General features: G+C 41.5%; 1 long non-coding RNA gene across 2 annotated transcripts; it reads left to right on the top strand.

The window, feature by feature from the left end:
* Positions 1-2,431: 2,431 nt before the first annotated feature.
* On the top strand, positions 2,432-10,083 carry LOC145553822 (uncharacterized). Of its 2 annotated transcripts, XR_014089869.1 has the most exons (4): positions 2,432-5,166; positions 7,551-7,813; positions 8,052-8,300; positions 8,387-10,083. It is a non-coding gene; the product is annotated as an uncharacterized LOC145553822 (long non-coding RNA). The 2 variants fall into 2 exon arrangements; XR_014089868.1 differs by having other exon boundaries at positions 8,052-10,083.
* The last annotated feature ends 6,854 nt before the right edge of the window (positions 10,084-16,937 follow it).

Below are 16,937 nucleotides of genomic sequence, written 5' to 3'. Positions count from 1 at the left end.
TCCAAAATGAAATAATTTACGGTCCGAAATTAAGATGTGTAGCGTATGCCACGCGTCACGATCGAGGGCGGGGGTTAAAAATCCCCCCTCCCCCAAAGCCATAATGGCTCCTCCGCTCTTCAGAGGTCGACTTGCGCAGGGCCAAAACATCCCCCATGGTTGGCCTCTCACACACACCCGCATCAGTTCACCCCACAAACACACCCTTTGGAAAATAACCAAAGGTTTCCATATGGCTAAACATGCTCCCTAACGACCCCGTAGAACCCCACGAGCCCAAATCCCCACTTGACGGGACCCGGGAAACACCATGACACCTCATGGCCGAAATAAACCCCAATGGCTGAACCCAAAACCTCCCAGCAGCCCCACGCCGAAATCCAGATCGTCAAAGACAAGAGCGCCACTCGGTGGATTTTGCATGTTACTACACATGCCACCGCATGGCTCAAAACGCTCCCTCATTCCCCGTTCAAATGCCACGAAATGGCTGTTGACTCCCCCGAACCCCAAGGAGCATTTGCCGCCATTGCGTGGCATTTTACATTGAGTCGCCAAACAATCTTGCACCGACCCCATCAGCAAAGTGGTCCAGTAGCCCGACTCCCTCCCACCCGGCAGGCAGTGGCGGAGCCAGAGGGGGGGCCAGTGCCCCCCCTGTCATCTGATTGGCCCCCCAGTGGCCCCCCCAGATGATTGACATGTAACAGCACCAGGTCATTCCTGCACATTATTTGGAATCATTCTAAGCCAACCTAATATCTAAAGAAGAAAAACAATAATAAATATATCAAAAGAAAATGTATAAAACTTTATATAAGTCCATGTGATGACATAAATAAATAGATTTTTATCAGGCGCGATACCAGCCTCCTTTATACTCATAACAACAAGCTGATATTCTTCTCCTGGATGTTTCAGTTATGCTGCGCTGTGGTGCAACTCAAAGGCTAAAGCGCTTCATACCTGGTGGTTGTAAAACACCAATAAGTTATTTATTGATCCTCCGCAAAAAAGAGAAAAAACCGAAGAGGGGCCGACAATGTTCCTAGTTTGGAGCAGAGGTGGCGCTGGAGTTTTTTTTCGTTGTCCGTCAAAGAAAAAAAAAATTTTATTTGCAATTTGTAGTCATCAAACGAAACATTTATTATTTCTCTGCTAGGACGTTTTTGAAATCAGGTAACATTTCACTAAATGACGTGATTAGAAGACGGCAGAACTCTGATCGGTTCCTGATCCCGCATCACTTCCCTCTGCGGGAGAAAAACCAGCAGAAGCGGATCAGCTGCGCTAGGAGCTCCAAAGTCTCTGGTCCGTTAAATCGTCCAGATCAGAGATGATCCTCTGACTGATGTTGTTCTTAGTCTGATTAATAATGAGCTCCACGATGTTCTCTGTGCGTAAAGTTGAAACTGTCTGCGCACCAAGTGGTCAGCTGACCACAGTCTGGACAGAAACCAGCGAACTGCTCTCTGTTCTCATCAAGATGAGGTGAGGAGGGAATCTGGCATATTAACTAGGTTAAGTTTTTACTGCTTTGTTTTTAAAACACCATTAACGTAAGCAGTGTAACTATATATTGTATATTTGGCGTTTGTCATCTCATGTGATTAATTGGAGCATTTAAGCGCATTTATTGCCCAGCGCTCTGCGCTTGTTTCTGCCTAACGGATCTGCACTTTAATTTCTTTCCTCTCTCAACAGTCAGCTGTTATTCCTCTACATAAACTACAATAAGTAGATCACATTCTCTTTAGGTTTTCTCTGTGTGCTCCAAACTCATTAAATGTAAACTCATCAGAAGCCCGAACCACCATCAGGCAAATAATTCTGGTGCGACCCGAAATATTGTTACCCGTCAAATTACCTGTCCAATCAGAGCTTCCTAACCAAGGTGTCCATAACTCTTCAACACGCTGTCAGCTCCCGGTCAGAAAGACGCATTTAGTTCAGTGTCCATGAGATGATATTCAGAAAGGATCTTTAATTTGATTGATTTTAGTTTCCTCTGCGATCAACTCTGCGTATCATGTCTCCATGTGCGCCAGTCAAAGGTGTTAATTATAACATGTCAAATGAAAGAGGGGCTTAAAAACTAACCAAATATTCAGTTTGGTTATTTTTTAAAATTATATATATGTGCACACACACATTTAAAATGTTGCCCCCCCAGAGGTAGTCCTGGCCCCCCCTTGGCCCCCCCAACTTTAAAAGTCTAGCTCCGCCACTGATGCTATGTTGGGAGTTTTGTGGATTTTCTTCTGGAATCGGGATGTTTGTGACTGGAATCGGTTCGTGTGGTGTGTTGCTCCTGCCATGTCGCTGGAGACAAGAACCGATCGAACCTATAGTATTTTTATCAGCTCTGTGGTCACAGAGGTTTGGAGAATCGGCCGACAATCATAGGCGTAGGAAGCGGGTGACGGGGGGACATGTCCCCCGAAATATTGGAGAGAGACAGAGACACATTCGTCCCCCCCAATAATTTCACCGCAGTTGCGAAGAATTTTAAAATCTTCCACTCGCATGCTTTTATTTTGAAGGCGCACAACAGCGCATTCAGCAGAGCGCTTCCTCCCCCTCCCCCCTCTGAACGGCTCAGAGTAAAGGCAGCAGCAGACGGAGTCAGAAACTCCGTTTGAATCAAGTAAACTGTCTGTCAGGAATGTTGCCATGAATATCGCTCGTTTATAACATCTTGTTGTCAGTTTACTTTTATATATAGAACTAAATCTTTTTGGTTAAGCGGTTTTAATTCTGGAATAGTCACATGTTCAAAATGTTACTGCTGTTTAAAAGTTAGCTAGTCTAGTCACAATGATTTAGAATGAGACTGAAACAGCAGCAAAATTAGCCTTTTTATTATTTAAAGTGAGCAACACCTGATCATACTCGACCACTTAACATGTATTTATATTGAATTATATTATATTATTTAGATATTTAGGAGAACAGCAGAGCTAGAATGATGTTGAAAGCTGATGAAGCTCTGGCGAGGTCTTCATTTAGTTTATTGAAATATGTATTAACTGTTTTTAATTTTTAAATAAACTAAACTATTTTATTATGAGAGGAGCAGGTCAGGGAAGACATAGGAGAGCCAGGTGGAGTTTCAGAGTGTGAAGATATAAAAATTATATTAATTTCAATAAAACCAGAAAGGAGAACAGATGAAGGCTGATGTCAGGTTGATTTCTTTCAATGTTTCAATTTTTGTTTTCATTATTTCCACACTATAAGGGTAATGGTTAGGAGACGATAAGAAAAGTGCTGGAGGAGAGGTTTAAAAATAAATTTGTGAAAATTTTTGCTACACTGTAAATAGAGTTGAGATGTATAATAATGTACATCTGAAAATGAAGTTGTTTAAATTCTCATTCTGTATGATCATACTTTTTATATTTAGTTCACATTCTGACACTGTACATTACTGTAGTGTCTGTTGTAAATCCATGAATCCCTGCAGGAACATCAGGCTGCAGAGAGTCAGAGGGAGGCAGAGACAGAAACACGTATCCGTAGATATTTTAGTTAAATGTTTGCGGCTGAAAATGACAGGAAAAAAAACATTTTGGTTTTTTGAATCAGCTTTTATGGATCATGTTTGGTAAGTTACTGAATGCAGAGCTGGAAAGTGAGACTGAGTTAACAGTGAGGAGCTAAAGGTCTGTTAGACGTGAAAAGTATCATTTTAATTTATTTTGTAGATCAAACTGTTGCACTGATGTAGAGAGATGTTCAAGAAGAACAAAACTTGTTTTTTAGATTTTATTTTTGTTGGTCAAACTGATGTATTGAGTTTAAAACTGTCGAGTCCTATTTTAGCTGTTTTCTACTTTGGTTTTAGAAAGAGGTAGAACCAGTTCAGTTACCAGTCAATTTATATCAATGCATTTTGACCAATAATCAAATGTCTTTTGACCAATAAGATATATCAGAATCCGGTAGCCTGTCTGTGCTACCAGAGTATTTATCTTTCTAGTTGTGAGGAACATTCTAAAGCAGGGTGTCAAACTCCAGTCCTCGAGGGCCGGTGTGTCCTGCAACTTTTAGAAGTGCCTCTGCTGCACCACACCTGAATAGAATAATTAGGTCATTAGCAAGGCTCTGGAGAACTGAGGAGGTAATTAAGCCATTTGATTCAGGTGTTTTGTACCTGTGGCACATCTAAAAACTGCAGGACAGCGGCCCTTCAGGACTGGAGTTTGACACCCCTGTTCTAAAGTGAGTGTTCATCCTGGAATGATGGTCATTAAACTATGCATAACTTTAATCCAATTATTGGATTGTAGAATATTTGTTACTGAAACAAGGGGTCAAATTAGAGTAACGCATTACTGATGTGATGATGGAATAATTGTTTGACATTTCAAATCTTTTTTCACGTTCCTGTCAATCCAAACAAACATGCAGTCAGTTTCTAGAGCAGTGTTTCTCAACCCTGGTCCTCAGCGCCCCCCTGTCCTGCATGTCTTAGGTATTTCCCTTCTGCCACACACCTGAATTGTATCTCTGGGTGATTAACAGGCTTCTGCACCACTTGATGGTCATGCAATCATTTGAATCAGCTGTTCTGGAATAGAGGCACATCTAAAACATGCAGAGCAGGGGCATTGAGGACCAGGGTTGAGAAACACTGTTCTAGAGTTTCTGACTCAGAACCTTTCATCCAGTGAAATGGACCTTACCAAGCTCCGCCCAGAAACGCCCCTCGAAAGTCCCACGTGACTTCATGTCTCACATTAACAGCCTCGCAGAGCTAATAGCTTCTATGGAGGAAGGTGGGAGGTTCCGTCTGAGCAGGTGGAATCTAAGTAGCTGATTGATGGTTAAAAGGTTGAAATCAAGAACTGAAAAAGGAGAAGATGAAGATAAAGAGTTAAGAATACCTCGGACTTCTGGAAGTCGGCGTCGGGGGAATGTTCAAGACTCTATCGGGAAATCCCGAGGACTGGTGAACGAACTTTGGACGAAGACTACGGCGGGTAGACACAGCTGTGCTGTGAGTGGACCAGAGTGGGGAAATGGTGAAAGAGACGGGAGTTCTGAAACATCGAATAGTGAAAGGATGAGTTCAAAAAGAGGAAATTCTTCAGCAACGGCAGGTGGAGAAAAGAAGGGAAGAGTAGTGAAAAGCTGGGATGAGTCTGAAGAGGAAATGGAGAGGTAAGTGAGAGAGTTCAAAGTGATTGTTAGAGTTAATGAGGAGATCAGTCCAGTTAAACTTTCTATGAGAGGCTCCAAGGGACAAAACCTACAAACTCTCTTTCACTGTGCGGTTTATGTTTGATTCATGTTTCTCTCCTGCGGCTTTAAAAATGTAAAACTTTGTGTTGATTTGCTAAAGGAAATCATATATCTGAAAATAAATTAATATGTGGGTAAAAAAATTCTGTAAACCACAAATGTTCTACCTTTATCAAAATTGCTGACATTTGACATGCAAAAAATCTTTCGGATTACATAAGCAATAATTCTTTCACTTCAGGATGACGCAGGGACACCTATAAGACCAATTTTAACTGAGGTTGTACGTATGTGCTTTACAGGATTTTTTTGCCTACACAATATATAAAAAAAATTTCAGATACATAATGTCGTTTTGCAAATAAATTAACACAAAGTTTTAGCCTCTTATAGCCGCCGGAGAGAAACTTGACGTGTGAATCAAATATTAACCGGAAATCCACTTTTATTTTGAAAAGAGAGCGCCATAACTTGTGCTGTCGCGCACATTAAAATCAAGTGCAGGCTGGCTTTACTGCCATTTCCGAAGTGGCGGCTAGCTTTTTCCCACTGATAGATGGGGTTTCTGATGCTGGCTGTCGGCTTCAAAACTCTTCTGATATTGCTGACATTACTGTAGGAGCGCTAACGATGTCATTCTGTGAGTCGCTGCCGCTCAGCTATTTTCCTGTCCGCGAAAACCCGCCTACTCTGCCTGGGGTCCAATCAGAAACTGAAATTTTAAGTTAACTTCCGTTGCAATCAAACGATAGTGAATGAAAGAGAGTTTGTAGGTTTTGTCCCTTGGGGCCTCTGATAACTTTCCACGATTCTGAAGAATCAAGTGGGGGATATCACTAATGCAAAAGTACTAAGAGATGTAAACTTAATGGTAAGTTGTAATACAGAGGAACAAAAAGACAGAGCATGTAGGATGAGAGAAATGGGAAAATATAGAGTGTGGTACAAGAAGGAAGTAAATGGAGGAAGGGAGTGATTTGGGGGATCCCAGTGGAGGTGTCAGATGAGGAAATCAAATCAAATCTCAAAGGAGGAAAAATAAAAAATGTAAGAAGGCTTCAGACCTTTAAAAATGGAGAAAAAACCAACAGTGAAAGTATCCTGATAGAGTTTGATGAAGAAAAAGTCTATTTAGGATATTTGTCCTACAATGTAAGAGAGTATGTCCCACGACCAATTAGATGTTTTAAATGTCAAATAGTTTTGGATGGATTATAAACGATGAGATAAGTAAGATGGGAATAAATCATTATTTAATTAGTCCTGTGGTGAGTATTCCCGATACTCCATCTTGGTTAAGTGGAAAACCTGAATTTGATTTAAGCTTATTGGAAAAAGGCAGACAAATAGAAAAAAAAGAGGTGGAAAGGTATAAAAATAAAGAATATGCTGAGTATTTACAAGTATATACAGATGCTTATGAAAAATAAAAGAATAACAGACAGATTGACAGTTTATACAGGTGAGCTAATGGCTATATTAATGCCTCTAGAATAGAGTGAGGAAACGAGAAAAAGAAATATTGATTTGTTCAGATTCAAGTAGTGCATTAATAAGTATTTTAGAACAGAATTCAGAAACGAGACAAGATATCATATTGAATATTAATTTTTAGAATTAAAAAATATGGGTCCAGGGTTAAGTTAATTTGGATTCCTGCTCATATTGGAATAGTAGGATGAGTTGGCGGATAAATTTGCTAAGAGTGCAACAAAAAGGGATAGTGTTGAGGTAAATATCAAAATAAGCAGAAATGAGGTCAAAAGTAAGAAGCATTTAGCTGTGCGTCACAGCTAAATGCTACCGGTCGATGAGGAAAACAGCAGATCCTCACACCCTCAGCATAAATATAGCTGTGGACAAGATCACTGACGCCTATTGTTCTTGCAAGGCTGGATAAGTCGGACTTTCATGGTTTTGAGGGTTTGAATGTGCCTAGGACTTTCACACGGTACTCGGTTTTTTTAATTAATAAATCTGAAACGGTACTTGATTTTAAACTTTAATCTACTTTATTTAAACCAGTAGTTCCCTAGTCTGGTCCTCATGTACCCCTCCACTGCATGTTTTAAGTGTCCTGCTTGCAAACAGCTTACTTAAATGATTAAAAGGCTTCTGCAGCACTTGTTGGGAACCACTGGTTTAGACTGTTATTTCTCTTTTTCTTCTGTGGCATGTTGGCCTTTTCCTTTGGTACAAATATGGATTATCCAGTCCGATCAACCAGAAGTTCCAGGAAATTCTTGGAGATAACAAATACATGACTATATCTGTACCAATTTTTTTATTTCTTATTTTTTAAGGAGACCCGGTGTGACTACAGAGGTTTTCCTGGATGGGAGGCAGTTGACAGCTTGGCAGAGAACCTTTTGAGCCCCAACAGAACAATAACTGCATTGTCAACAACAGAGGTAGAAAATGTCTTGCAGCTGTATTCTAACCTGCATGCTATGGACAAGCAGCCCCCCAAATACACCTTAAAAAACAAGAAGAGCACGTTACCAGGACCATGGAGGGCTTCCCGGAAACAAAGTGGCTCTGCACCTGGTCAGCAAGCAGCTGAAAGGTAACCTGTCTGATATTTGACACAATGGATAACTTGTTTGCATATTCACTCATGGAAGCCAAATACATTTTTTTTTCTCAGCGTTGTAAAGTTTTAAGCTTAGGAGATTAATGTGGGTTTGCTGAGCTCATCAAAATGAGAAGTACTTTTCTACTGCACTTCATTGCTGCTCCAATCAAATCAGTGTTGATGAACTTTAGTGTTTTTCTACTATTTCAATGACCCGTTTGTCACACAGACTCTTCATGGCCAGGCTGCCCAGAAACCTGTGACTCAGAGTGTCTGAGTGCATTTGCCTTAAGCTGTTGAAAGAATATCGGCAAGCAAGAAACCGGCCAAAAGACACCAAGGGGAAGGTTTTACCCATCCCGCAGTCTATTGTTCAAACATACTGCCACATTAAACAACTGCTTGAGGACCCCCAGCCCATACAGGACGAGACCAACTTGTTGTTAGTCACCATCAACAATACCACTGTGTGTGCTTGGTAAGAAGTCCTTTATTTTCAACAGATATTGCACTTTAAAGATGGCTTGACTTTGAAAGGAAACAATTTCTGTTTTTATCTTTCAGGCTACATGAGCGGCAGAAGAGAACAGACAGGGACTCTCTTCTCCAAGGTGTGAAACTTCCTCCGAAGGTGTCCGTGGCTGACGCCTCCTTCCCAGAAGCGAGACGGCTCCCCTCCATTCCTGTGGAACACGGACATAAAAGCATGGAGTTTAAGGAACCTGAAAACAGTGAAGGCGAGGCACTGATCAGTCAACGGGTTGGTGGAAAAGCTGGCTTCACACAGCATTATCCTCCATCATACCAGGAAGGACACTTTTCACAGGCCCCAGTTCCTGCCAGCTTCTTGTATCCACAGACTGATCAGCCACCATCATCTGCTTGGTCCCACTGTGAGCAGAACCAGGTGCCACAAGCGCCATCCACTTCTTTGGGTTTCTGCTACGGTCCACCAGCTCCAGTTTTGACCTAATTTGGACAAGGACAATTCCTACCCAAATAACAGTCAAAAACAAAACGTTAATTATGTAAATATTAAATATTTAGCACAGATAGGATTTAAATATAATTACTAGATCATGTCAAATCTTTTTTCACGTTCCTGTCAATCCAAACAAACATGCAGTCAGTTTCTAGAGTTTCACTCAGAACCTTTCAGTGTAATGTACCTGAAGTGTGTCGATGTCCCAGGTGGTGATCAACGGCACAGCAGGAGTCGCGGCACGGAGGACCGCCAGGCGCATGATGGTGACGTGCCTCTTGACGCCTTGAATATAGTCACTAAGGAGCGACCTGGCCACCTCCGAGTGGTACTTGGAGGAGAGGTGGATGTCAAGTCGGGATGCGGCATAGCCGCACCCCTCTACGGGACAGGGCTGTCCCCTGATGTTAACGCGCCCTGACCCGTAGTTGACGAGGATCCGCCTCTCCAAGTTCCTGACACCATGCTCCATCCTTAGATGCCAAGCCAGTTTTGTTGTTCGGTGATGGCAGATGGGGCATCTTGGAGACATTCTTGAAAAAGAATTTGATCAATCAATGACAAATGAAATCAATTTTTAATTGACAGAATTGTTTAATGTAGCCATTCTTGTACAGCAGCTGGATCAGGTTCTATTATCCCCTGTGCAGATATACTTCAAATACTTCACAGAAGTCTGAAAGAATTTGCATTTAGAAGGGGACAGTTTGAGACCAAAATTAGCAATGCGTTGGAGGACCCTCATTAACCTCACCTCATGTTCTTCAACCCAGCTTGAAAATATGATATCATCTAAGAAGGCAACAACCTCCAACAATTTTTAATTGTTATCAACAAACATACTGTAAGTATTTGTTAAGCATAACAGTTATGTGTCACATCCAGGGTAGCTTGCTACCAAGTGAGCAGCTGGCGGGCTACCCTGGATGTGCTAACCAGCCCACTTGGTAGCAAGGTATCGTGGAGCAAACAGGTGTTTCCACAGTTACAAATTCGAAGGTTTTCTGCTTTCAAAGTTACATTAACTCACCCATTGAAAGGTTGAGGAAGGGGAAGAGTGAGGCCGATCCCAGAGTCGTGAGTTCGATCCTACCAGTCGCCATACTATGTTTTAGTGAAAAGATTTCGCACAATCAATGTTTAAGTGTTATGAAGTAATGACTGTTTGTTTGTTTTTTTGTATCTTGAAAACATTTTAAATGCTTTTTTGTACAGATGGTGTAGTACTGTAAAGTAAAACACAACACTTTGTAATAAAAGGCTTTCGTTTTAAAACTGATGAATTCCTTAATTTTTTATATTCTACCAATATAGTCAAATTGTTAAATTATACTGTATGCTATATACAGTATATTTTAATGTCCGTAATCATACCTGGTTCTTATATTCATTGTTCACAGCTAAACAATCACTGAGACTAAAATATTCTTTCAAGTGTCTTTCCTTAAGTACTTTTTGAGTGGAATGAATAATATTTTTTCTAGTGTATGCTTAAAATTATTACCAATAATTCAGAATTGGAAGCAGTTAACATTTACTCACAGTAAAAGACCATAGACCTCATCGATTTCAAAGAACCAAATATTTATTCATCAACAATTAAGAAGGTGAATTAAACATTTTTAGTTGGTCCAAAAACATTGTAGCATTTGGATGCAACACATTTCCATTGAAGTCTCCCATTTCTTTCTTAAACCAAGAAATGTGTGGTTTGCTGAAGGACTTGAAACCTTTTACACTATGGTTTGTTGAATTACTTGGTGTACACAATGACATCAATCAACCTAAAACAAAATAAATATCACTCTGTGAACTAAATAAAAACTATATGAAACAGTTTGTGAAGTTATTTAAAGTAAAGAAAACATTTATTTTTTTCTTTTTAATTTGTTCCAGTCACTGCTGGAACAAATTCAGCTCACTGGGAGGTGAAAGTGAGACTTTCATTAGAGGGACAGTAAATTTGCCCCCTATATTGGCTGTGTCCTGTTTCAGCTATTCTAAACTGCCCACATTTTTTGCATGTGTTGTGCAAAATTTGCGCGTCAGTTTTCGAGGTTCTCTACCAGGTTGAGCAGGGGCCACAGCAGAGTCCAGAGCAGGGGCCACAGCAGAGTCCAGAGCAGGGGCCACAGCAGAGTCCAGAGCAGGGGCCACAGCATAAGCATGTGGAGGAGGGGTGGAGAGGCTCCACAAACTCTGTTGCTGTTGGGTAGTGAGGATAACGGATCCCTGTGGTGCCACTGGAGTAATTGCCACTAGCTGAGGCCTTTTGGGTGGGGCAGGGAGAAGCTGCCGCTGTCCTGATGGATTTGTCCCATCAGTGAATTGTAGCTTTTTTTTATTTTGACTGCCCCACAGTGTTGGATGGTAGCCTGTACGAATGCAGTGGCCCTGAATGTGGTACGCCGTAATGCGGACGTATATTTGCAGGCAGAAGTGGGTCAGCAGCAACAGAAAAGCGGCTGGGAAGGTTTAACCCTTGAAGTACCACAGCGGTTTCTTGCCTTTTGACCCTTCTGTTATGCCACTGAACCAGGGTGGTGTAGCTCACATCCACTAGCTGCAGGTTTGTCTGCCCCATCACGGCTCCATTTGCCAGAACGAGCTGCCTGATCTTCCTTTACTCTTGAAGGATTAAATCCCACCTGGAGACTGTGCCTGCCCCTCTTTTCTTTGGACTACGACGGATATTGCACAGCCGGACAAAGATGGTCTCCACCAGGCGGCAGCAGTCTGGCCATTGGGCAGATGGGGCTGGAGTGGTTAAAGCATGCCTCTTCACACTCTCAACCCCAGGAGTAAATTCCTGCCTCTTCTTGGGGGACCAAAACCTCCCAATGTTCAATTTCTCTTGATGCCTTGCAGGTACACCGACCTCATCTAAACCCTGAGAAAACATAAACAACAAAAAATGTTGAAGTTATTTGAAGTTTTATTTTATTTTTCTTCAATTCTACAGCTTACTAAGAATGCCCACCTCTGACATAGGCACAGCAATGCCAGGCTGGGTGGAGGATTCGAGCTGTGATGTAGCAGAGAAAAGGGTCTCATCGTCTAGCTCCGATACTAGAAAGTCCCAAGCTTCCTCGTCCACAAAGCCTTCATCTTCCTTCGCTACATTTGCCTCCACACCTTCCAGCAGAACACCTGTCTGTTCTGAGTCAGGCCCGGGTTTCAGTGGCTTTCCTGTTTGACTTAGAAGGTAGTCAACGCCCAGTAGCTCACCTATGGAAAATCAAACACATTGATAGTAAAACAGTCCAAAACATGTTACATATTAGTGATTTTTTTAATACTATAGTTCATCTAAAACTGTTTTTCCTTCACATATTTCATTTTGTAATACCTGTGTACTTTGAAGGAGGCTTAAATTGTGGGACTTACCCTCGTCCCAGCACCTTCAAGCTGTTCTGATTTATGGACCGAGTCATGTCTCCAGCATATGTCAGAAGAGACGATGGTTTATTGGTCACAGCTGCAGAACCCCGGTCCTGATTCCATCTATTCCGGCCTGGAGGCAGCTGGCTGGGTCCAAACAAACATGCAGTCAGTTTCTAGAGTTTCTGACTCAGAACCTTTCATTCAGTGCAATGGACCTTACCAAGCTTAAGGTCCATTGAACACAAAGGTCTCGAGGAGAAGCTCGAGGGTCCCGGGCCGGTCACCTCCTGATCCAGGGATTCCAGGTCAAAGGTGGTCACCAAAGGAACATGAGGGTTCGATGCCCGTAGCGCTGCCAACTGCCTGGGGGTCACCTCCCTGTCCCCTTATGTTTACTCGCCCTGTCCCGTAGTTGACTAGAATCCGCCTCTCCTCCAAGTTCCCAAGTTTATTTATTACAAGTTACTGGACTGAAACACATCCAACTTTGTTTCAACACTTTGTCATAGTTTTCCTGGAAAACCCACAATGAGAAAAGAAAAACAAAACATTTAGGTCATAAGGAATCCTTTCAGGGTCCTTGGTAAAAAAATTAAATAAAATTAAAAGAAGCTGGACAGCAAAAAAAAAGAGCTCTATATTTGTGTGCAGAGACTGGCACGTCTCTGCTCAGCAGCAGCTCTGAAACTCTAAAGCCCGGGAGTTTCCCTAGTAACTGCAGTCGGAACGCTGCCGTAAAGTGATGTCATACCTTGCTCTTAAAGGGACACTACCCATAAAGTAAAAACAATACAGAAAAGCAAATAACACAGAACAAACAAATAAAATACAGCTTGCTTCCCCCCTGGACAATCCCACTAACCGGCCGGACCCCTCCTCATCGCTGGTGCCCCTGTTAAGGCGGACATTCGGAAGCACCCCAGAATTATTCCGTATGTCCAGCAGAGAGGGTCTCGATTAGGTCGAAGGAAGGAAGGACGCCAGCTGGCTGCTTATTGTCAATCACAACGTGGCTCATGTAGCTTTGCGGCTCACTTACAGGCTCATTTATTGATCAGGAACAGCTAAGAGCGTCATCCCATTCGGCGGCAGCAATTTATTCCACGTGTCTCCTGCAGCTTGGTGGCTTTTTAGCCTCCATCCATTTCGCCACTGCGAAATGGAGCCTTCTCCATCCATCCATCCATCCATCCATCCATCCATGTGTAACGCTCTATTTAAATGCGCAGGTCTGACTGCAAGATTTAGTGTTGACCACTTTGTAGAATCAGAAGAAGGTACGGCATGGAGTCATGATTGGGTGGATAATTGATGCAGCTGATGCAAAGAGGTTTGTTTATATTGCCATTTATTGCAATGGAAATAATGATAATGACAATAATAAGGAGTGTCTTCAGTCCATATTATCAGCTACCCTCCTCTTCCTCCTCAGACGCTGCACAGACTTTTTTAGAAACTCTTCTCGGATGTAATGGTAAAAGCGTCTCCTTTCAGCGCTGAAAGTGAATAAAATAAGTAAAGTCTGAATGATTTTCTTGGCTGATTTTATGCTCCGTGTGTCAATACAAATTATGATTCATCGATCGGGATTTCCATTCCCGACAGTTGGGAGCAGAGGATGGTTTTGTGTTGACACATGAGCAGAAATTGGACTGGCCGTTCAGGCGCAGACTTTCCAGAACAGTACTATGGTGTAGGGCCCACATGAAAGGTAAGGACATATACACCATTGTACTGTTTCTCAGGTCCTATTAAGGAAATTTAACTGGTTGTCTTAAAGTGTGGCAATATCACAAGGATGGTTTTGTGTAAAATTGTACAATATTGAATTCATTATTTTACATATGCATTTGAATAACCAATAGATGAAAAGTGTATGAAGCTGGAAATATTAAACATTTTGACAAAATTTAATAATTTCTTGAAGTTTGATTTTTGAAAGGAGTTGGTTCCACAACCGGTTAATTCTGAAACATCTGAGGGTGAATCATCTTAATGCATTTCTATTTTATCTTTGGAGCTCAGGGTCTGAGGCAGTGGACGTTATCTGAGCCGCTCCAGTGACCCTGAGCCTGGCTGAAACAAAAGAAACAAACAAAAAAGAGGCAACTCTTCATCTACATCACCAGCTACAGAAAAGACAGTTAATTTATAATTATGTGAGCAAAAGGTGGCACACACTGCTATTTTCTTAATTTTTGTTTTACTCTAGCAGAGCTGCTTCCTGTGGTCTGACGGGGACCATGGGGGCCGGGTTTTGCGGGTTTTACGGGTTCAGGGCCGTGCGAGGAGGTGAGGAGAAAGGCCTCTGCTGTTCTTAGCCGTGCTGATTTGGACATTTGCACTTTCTACACCTATGAATTGTAGCATCTTCTGCTGGACTGCTGTTTGAGGGCAAAGACCTATTGGTCGATTCCTACAGCTTCTACAGAGGTCAGTGAGGTTGGATTTTCCTGTTGTCACATGAGGACGGATTGCAGCTTACAGGATCTCGCATTGGATGTTTGACTGTGATCTCTGAGGACACACCTGGCTACAGGACGAGACCCAGGCGTGATTTGTGAGGGTCTCCTATGGCAGAAAAGACCATCGGATTCTGCCCGACGTGATACGGAGGTTTGAAAACAATGACATGCTGTATCTCTCCGTCTCTCCCTCGCTCTCTCAAGGAGGGCCACACACTTTGTCCAGATTTTTCTGCACAGCAGGACTGAATGCTGCCCTGAACAGCTTCTGATGGGGCAAATGGAGCATCACATGTAAAGTCATCCTGAGACTCAGAGGCGGTCCTGCTTGCCTGTTGCCCTGGTTGGTCCTGGTTCTACGCCTCTGGTCATGTGACCTGGGCTCCGGGGCCCCTGGGGTTCCACTCAGTCTACAGGTTGGAGACAAAATGGCTGCCAACAAAACTTGGTAGTTTTTAAAGGTTTTTCTTGAATTTTTGATGCCACTTTTTCTCACCTTTGTTTAATTTACAGCACATTCATGGTCTCCTGTCTTTGCACTCTGACCTCTGCTGTTTGACCCCCAGGATAAGTTTAACGGTACAAGTGAAGGCTCGATGCAGCAGGGTGTTAGAACCCTCTGCAGGTTACAGAAATATTTTGTTTGCCTGAATGATTATAACTGATTGTCCAACATCTGGCTAATGTGTTTTTCTCCTCCAGCATGACAACGATTGAAAAAGGATAAAAGTACGGTAAAAATTGTTAATTTCCTGATTTACAAAAGCACAACCAGCCACACTTCAAATACAAAAAAGGATCGTCTAAAATCTACTTGGCTCAAATTACAGTGGCTACAAATATGAGGACTAGTATCTCAAGTTTTGATTTAAGTTTATTTGAATCCATTTCAAATCTTAGGAAAAATACTCTTCAGAAAATTACTGAACCAAATTGTGGGTTTACTGCACATATTGTCAACCAAATATTCAATTCTTTCACTGAGGTGTAAACACCCTGTTCAAATTAAATCCAACTGTTATAGTTAGCAATGAAAGAAATGTGGGCTAAATGATTTGAGTGGGTTTCTTGGGAGTTTCTGTATTGAAACACTTAAACAGTGTTTCAATACAGAAACGGGGAGATGCATGGAATTAATCTAATCTACAAATTGTGAGTTAATCTGATCTATTGAGAAAGTTTTCAGTTTTGGGCTTCAGCAAAATATAAAAGAGGTTAAATCAAAATTCACAAATGTTTTAACTATTCGAATGAGTTTCCAAAGTAATACTGAATATTCCTGAATTGTATACATTAAAATTAACAATGATGTCATGTGTCAAATAGATTTCTACAAAATAGAGTTGTTTAAAACAGGGAATAAATTGTTTGCTTCTCTCTGGCTATAATTCAAAATAATCTGTTCAACCAAGTCATGCAGAAAGGTCTAACCTGAAAATTATATAATTTAATAAATCTAGTTGTATCAAATTTCTCCCCAAAACTGCCAAAAACATTGATAATGAAAATACATTAAGAAATTGTATTCAAGCCTCAGTGCTACATGAAGCTCATTTTGAACCAATGCAAGTTAAAAACTATATACACTGCTCAAAAAAAATAAAGGGAACACTTTAACATTTAAGTGAACACTGAAGTTCACTTAAACAATCTTGCACCGACCCCATCAGCAAAGTGGTCCAGTAGCCCGACTCCCCGGTTCGAGGTCCACATGCTGAAGAGTAGAGAACCCTTCATGTACAAAAAAAAAGTCTTGGAAAGGAAGGAAGGCACTTAGTTTACTTTGAGACTTTTGGCAGACAGCCGTACACGAGCACTGACGCCTGCTGGGACATTGCCGCGATTTCCACAGCACGAAACGACGCGGATGTGTCCCCACCACAGACCTGCTGGGAGAGGAATGCCACTTACCCAACACGACACAATGCTACCGGATTGTTGCCATTTTAAATGATAAGAGTTTTGATTTTGACACATTTTTTTATTTATAAAGTGCAAAAAAAAGGACATGGTAAGTACATGTATTAAAAAAAACACAAAGACTCAAAATACAAGTGCAAAAAAGGAAATGCAAGTACTTGTATGAAAAAATAAAACGCACACAAAGACTCGATGGACTATAATAAAGTGCAAAATATTAAAGAAAATAAGGTGCAAAAACGTAAAAAAGAAAAAAGACTTCAAACCTAATAAGTGGAATAGAAAAAAAGGGCAGAGGAAATTCACATGATAAAAAAACAAAAACAAATGGTTACAAAAGCCACTCGTACAAAGTTCAAGGAAG

Source organism: Poecilia reticulata, chromosome 11 (assembly GCF_904066995.2).
Source record: "Poecilia reticulata chromosome 11, P_reticulata-male-v2, whole genome shotgun sequence".
Taxonomy (NCBI): domain Eukaryota; kingdom Metazoa; phylum Chordata; class Actinopteri; order Cyprinodontiformes; family Poeciliidae; genus Poecilia; species Poecilia reticulata.
The sequence above is the reverse complement of the archived record's forward strand: the minus strand, read 5'-3'. Positions and strand labels throughout refer to the sequence as shown.